Here is a 6,000-nt window from a genome sequence, read left to right as displayed (position 1 = left end):
AAATGATGTTCATATCTTGACTGTAGACAACAGGGTTGATGTTTTACAAGCTTTTTTATAAAATAAATCCAGACGGAAATTAAACTGTAAAAATGGCCTCAGGGCCAAGAGTGTTAATAAAGATAAGTCTATGTCTATCTCGAAAAAAGTAAAAAAAATCTGAAAATCTTCAGGGGATGTAGCTCAGTGGTAGAGCCCATGCTTTACATGTATGAGGACATGACTTCTCCAGCAGGTATTATGGTAGAGTCTTTAAAAGAGCTGCAACAGATATTACCTCCTATGGTAATCTGACTGGTAGGGTTGTGGAACGTAGTGGTAGAATAAGACCTCCTGTGACATAAACTAAGCGGTCAGCTCTGTCTTTTATACCTCAGACTATCAGACAGCAAAACAAGCACTTTAAATGTAAATTTTTTACAGTTTCTATTTTACCGTATTTATGTACTTGCACTGTAGTATATTTGTTGTATTATACTCTGGTTTTTATGGGTGTTACGGCGGGTATGAGCACTGTAGTTTCCATTTTTATGGACGAAATAAACTTAACATGTCATTAGGTTTACTCTACAGCAGGTGGAGACATTTCACGTCAGACACTTGCAGCAACAGACACTTTGTTAGACATCAACAGACTGGAAATAGACTTAAGTTGGCCAGTGATTGTTGCTTTTTCATCTTTGTTGTTATTTTTGTGTGCCTTTAATGTCACACATGTGGATATTATGAAATAAACTCCATAGAAAACCTTCTTAGGAAGTGTAAAGGTTCCGTGGTGTAGTGTTTAGCACTCTGGCCTCTGAATCCAGCATTCTGAGTTCAAATCTCAGTGGAACCTGGTTTTTAAGCCACAGCACAGTTGAAAAAGATCAACCTTTCAACTTCACACATCTAGTTTAAAGTGAGCTTACAGGTTTAATGTCCTTGGCCATTTAGACTGTAAACAGTATGTTGGTGGGGGCATGTTGAGGAGTCACCTGGTTGTTAATGTAATTGAAGGAGCTCCAAATTTGACAGTATTGACTGGAAGTGATAGGCTTTGAGTTACATGGGGGATACACACTTTGCATTCAGTCTCGTAATCACTATAAAAATTAGGGATCACTGAAATTTGAACTTGTGTTGCTGCAGTCAGAGTATACAGTGTTCATCCTGAATGGGTCAGTATAGTGCATCAGAACTGCTTGTTGAATGGTCTATTAGCTTTGGAACCCCCCTTTCCCCACAGCTTTCAATTGTCAGATATGGGTGGGGGAGTGGGCACTGTGTCCAACCTTTTCTATGTAAAAAAAAAACACTAAAGAAGTCTCTTGGATTAAAGACAAAACCTCTGCGGAGAACCTTTTACCAAATCCAGGTGCCCTTGGCATAGTTCTGATCTTTTGGGGTTTAGCATGGATCAGGAACCAACACATCTGGACTCAATGTGGGCATTGCACGACAATATTTGTCACATTTAGACCATGAAGACAGTTATCAGTTTATTTCCCATCTGGCAGGTGTAATTGTGGACACAGTTGGACATTTTGAAGATAATTGCACAGTATTGACCCAATTGTCAGTCTATTTCCCATCTGACAATCAGAAAGGGTGATGCAACAAGAAATTACCAGTCCAAACCATCACGGTAAGCCTCACTGGGTGTCCAAACTAAAATGATAAGAGGCAACTTGGTAGACTCCTTACTGATGTTTATATCTGTACTCACAATGCCCTTTTTTTAAACAACAGCCAATCACAAGTGTTACATGTGAATAATCATTGTGTGATTAATCAGGAAGCTCACATAAAAGATAGTTGCAAGGTCAACTAAATGTTTAACTTTACAACCCGTAAACTGTTGGAACCTTGGTCCTTCCTTCAAAATGTGAATTGAAGATATTCCAGTCCCTGGACATGTAAAGCAGAGCAGAGTGGCGCAGCGGAGGCGTGCTGGGCCCATAACCCAGAGGTCGATCGAAACCATCCTCTGCTAATTGCTTTCTAGTCTACCACTATGTTCTATAATCCTACCAGTCAGATTACCACAGGAGGTAATATCTTTTGCAGCTCTTTTAAAGACTCTACCATAATACCTGCTGGAGATGTCATGTCCTCATACATGTAAAGCATGAGTTCAGACCAGACGTGAGAATTTTTGCAGCCTACGCTCACGTTCAAATTGATAAATGCCGAACGTTGGGTGGGAATCGGCGTACGCCCGTCCTACACCTGTTTTAGCACATTTCATAAATGAGGGCCCATGTCAACACAATAAAGATTTCTTGAAGAAAGGTTTGTCTTTTATAGTTCTAGTTTTTTTCCAATTCTTCTGGTCACACTTACTCTCTCTGGTTGCACTATTTCACATCTTTTGTCTGTAGTTCTCTATTCTGTCAGGGCTTAACTCTATCTCCCCCACCTCTTTTTTTATTCTTGTTATGTCTTGGCAAGAAGCAATATGCTTTTGGGTCATCCGTCCATCTCTACATCCGAATCAGAAATTCTTTATTGATCCGCAAACATAAAATCTGGAAAAAAATGCTCCTTCGAGCCGGATTTGAACCAGCGACCTAAGGATTTCAATTTTATGCCTCTACAGTCCTCCGCTCTACCAACTGAGCTATCGAAGGGAGATAATGAATGCCTAAGCATTTCTTGATTTTTCTCTACAGAAAACAATTAAACTTTCACCGGAGACTAAACTTTGATTCAGTTTGCAGCCTTCAGTCTTTATTCTATATACAGAGTCTTAATTCCAGCCAAATTCCTCCCTTGCTGTAACAAGAAACTTCTACTACAGTTTGGCGTCACAAACAGGATTTCAAGGAGGAATCAGAAAGGTACTCCACCGGTGACTGATGAGGGCGTGCATCCAGGGATCTGATGATCACCTGCCTCTAAACCTCGCCAAACATCTGTGAGAGAGAGAGGGTCAGAAAGCTCCCTTGATTCCACTCTGAAATCCAAACGACAAGGAAGCAATTTCAAACAGCGGGGTAAGTTAAAGTTTCAATTCTGTTGGATAAATTATTTAAATTGGACATTGAGACGGTTTGTGAGACAAATATTGACTGTGATTTAACTGAGGGATTCGGTGAAAGTTATCTTTTGTTTGTAAAACTTTGGGTTGTGTACAAAACAGGAGAAAAGAGAAGGTTTTTTTTTTTTTTCAATTCTTCTGGTCACACTTGGCACTATTTCACAACTTTTGTCTGAAGTTCTCTATTCTGTCAGGGCTTAACTCTGTCTACCCAAAATCTTCTTCTTTTTCTTGTTATGTCTTGGCAAGAAGTTATTATGCTTGTGGGTCGTCTGTCCATCTCTACATCAGAATCAGAAATACTTTATTTATCCATGAAGGGAAAAGAGAGTTCCTTCGAGCCGGATTTGAACCAGCGACCTAAGGATTTCAACTTCATACCACTACAGTCCTCCGCTCTACCAACTGAGCTATCGAAGGGCACCAACATGTATGAAAGCACTTCCTATTCTTGTGAATGTGATGACACAGGACCAAATTTTGCAAAAACATTCACAAGAACTCATAAATCAATGATGAGAAACCATCCTCTGCTAATCTCCTTTGCTGGTGACACAATGGTAGACAATCAGAAAGGGTGATGCAACAAGAAATTATGGCCTTCAACCTGATTTCCATGGTGAGATAAATCATAATCTAACTGCTGTAATTGTTGACAGCACCGTGAAAAGTAATGTTCTTGAGGAAAATCATGTTCTGGCAGTTTATTTTGACAAATCGACATCCACTACCCTCAAGTCATGCTGTCTTTCCAGTGATGTGATTGGTAAGTGGTTGGGCTGTATACAGGTTTTAATCATATCCATCGATTTAAAGATGCTCACAAAACGCTTTACTTGCAATCGCGTTTCTCGCGCACATTCATGTCCTCTTAAATACAAAGAACTGCTAAGTTCTTTATTCCCAATATCAACTCTCGGACATTAGTTCCAAATGAAAACAATTGTTGTCAGAAGTGGGATTTGAACCCACGCCTCCAGAGGAGACTGCGACCTGAACGCAGCGCCTTAGACCGCTCGGCCATCCTGACTGATTCAACAAATTTCCAATAAGACCTGTTTAAAAGATTATGATTTAGTAAATTAAACATGTCATGATATAGTTTCTCAGTCATCCATGTCATAGTTAACAAGGGAAGGTTTCTCAACTGTCAGCCCAAATATATGGGCGTTCATGGAGACATGGAAGAAAGTCACCAGGGTGGCAATGTGTTTGACAATGGCAATACATTGCACGGGATGTGAAGACAATGTGCAATACAGGCTAAATCCTATGGTGGGAATCAAGATCTACCAATGTTTCTGTCTACAATGTCCACCTGAATCCAGAAATGTCCCTGCCAGATGGGAAATAGACTGACAATTGGGTCAACATTGTGCAATTATCTTCAAAATGTCCAACTGAGTCCACAGATATACCTTCCAGATGGGAAATAAACTGATAACTGTCTTTATGGTCTAAATGTGTCAAATATTGCCGTACAATGCCCACATTGAGTCCAGATGTGTCCCTTTTGGTTCTTGATCTATGCTATTACCCCAAAGTTCACAACTAGGCCGAGGGCAACTGGACTTGGTAAAATGTTCTCTGCAGATTTTTTGTCCCTTATACAAGAGACTTCTTTTGTTGTTGTTTTTACACAGAAAGGGTTGGACACAGTGCCCACTCCCCCACCCATATCTGACAATTGAAAGCTGTGGGGAAAGTGGGGTTCCAAAGCTAATAGACCATTCAACAAGCAATTCTGATGAACTATACTGACCCATTCAGGATGAACACTGTATACTCTGACTGCAGCAACACAAGTTCAAATTTCAGTGATACCTAATTTTTATGGTGATTACGAGACTGAATGCAAAGTGTGTATCCCCCATGTTTCTCAAAGCCTATCACTTCCAGTCAATACTGTCAAATTTGGAGCTCCTTCCGATTACATTAACGACCAGGTGACTCCTCAACATGCCCCCACCAACGTACTGTTTACAGTCTAAATGGCCAAGGACCTGTTAGCTTACTTTAAACTAGATGTGAAAAGTTGATCTTTTTCACCTATACTGTGGCTTGAAAACAGGTTCCACTGAGATTTGAACTTAGATCGCTGAATTCACAGTGCAGAGTGCTACCCATTATACCATTGAACCTTTAAAAGTGTTACAAGGGTTTGCTAGGCAGTTTCTTTCATAATATCCACATGTGTGATATTACAGTTTTTTTGGATTGCTTACACACTAAAGTTAAAAGTAGTACACTATTAGCAAAACCTTACACTCAAGAAGCAAAACATCAGCCCATATTTGCACAACTATAAGCACATTGTCAACCTCACACTTGTTGCAAAACTCTACACACAGTGATATGCAAAACACTAAACACACTTAACATACATTACACACAAAAATCTATTATGAAGTCACTTCCTTGCAATACCAAAGAACTGACTGTCAAATTACCGCACCTTCAACCAACTGATTCAACACAGTCATCAGGTGTGCAAACACTTGTTTGCTTAATTGGAGACACACCAATCAGGTGTGTAAGCACTATAAAAAGCAGCAGGTGAGTTCATCGGTCTTCAAGCACAATGGAAAGAGTCAGAGAAATAGTAAGACGAGGACGAGGACGAGGACGAGGACGAGGACGAGGACGAGGACGAGGACGAGGACGAATCAACAGAGGAGGAATCAACGGAAGAGGAAGCGATGGAGGCCATGCTGGAGGTAGAGGAAGAGGAAGACGAGAAGGTGCTCAAAGAGGACCGAATCTGACAAATGAGATCCGTGCAACACTGGTTGACCACGTTGTCAACCACGGCCTGACGCTGAGGGAGGCTGGACTGCGAGTACAGCCAAATCTAAGCCGATGCACAGTGGCAAGTGTGATAAGAACATTTCGACTGGAAAATAGGTATTGTAAAAATATCATCACATCAAAAACATCTGCCCGGTTTCAGCAACTGCTTACAGTACTGTATTCTATGC

General features: G+C 40.6%; 3 non-coding genes across 3 annotated transcripts; all 3 read right to left on the bottom strand.

The window, feature by feature from the left end:
* Window positions 1-2,524: 2,524 nt before the first annotated feature.
* trnay-gua (transfer RNA tyrosine (anticodon GUA)) lies at window positions 2,525-2,612 on the bottom strand. The gene is given in 2 exon segments: window positions 2,525-2,560; window positions 2,576-2,612. It is a non-coding gene; the product is annotated as a tRNA-Tyr (tRNA).
* Window positions 2,613-3,354: 742 nt separating this feature from the next.
* Window positions 3,355-3,442, bottom strand: trnay-gua (transfer RNA tyrosine (anticodon GUA)). Its single transcript is given in 2 exon segments — window positions 3,355-3,390; window positions 3,406-3,442. It is a non-coding gene; the product is annotated as a tRNA-Tyr (tRNA).
* Window positions 3,443-3,969: 527 nt separating this feature from the next.
* On the bottom strand, window positions 3,970-4,052 carry trnal-cag (transfer RNA leucine (anticodon CAG)). Its single transcript has one exon. It is a non-coding gene; the product is annotated as a tRNA-Leu (tRNA).
* Window positions 4,053-6,000: the final 1,948 nt, after the last annotated feature.

The sequence above is a fragment of the Etheostoma spectabile genome, unplaced genomic scaffold (assembly GCF_008692095.1).
Source record: "Etheostoma spectabile isolate EspeVRDwgs_2016 unplaced genomic scaffold, UIUC_Espe_1.0 scaffold00001853, whole genome shotgun sequence".
In the NCBI taxonomy this organism is placed as follows: Eukaryota; Metazoa; Chordata; class Actinopteri; order Perciformes; family Percidae; genus Etheostoma; species Etheostoma spectabile.
Note: the sequence above shows the minus strand (reverse complement) of the source record. Positions and strands in the feature narration are given on the sequence as shown.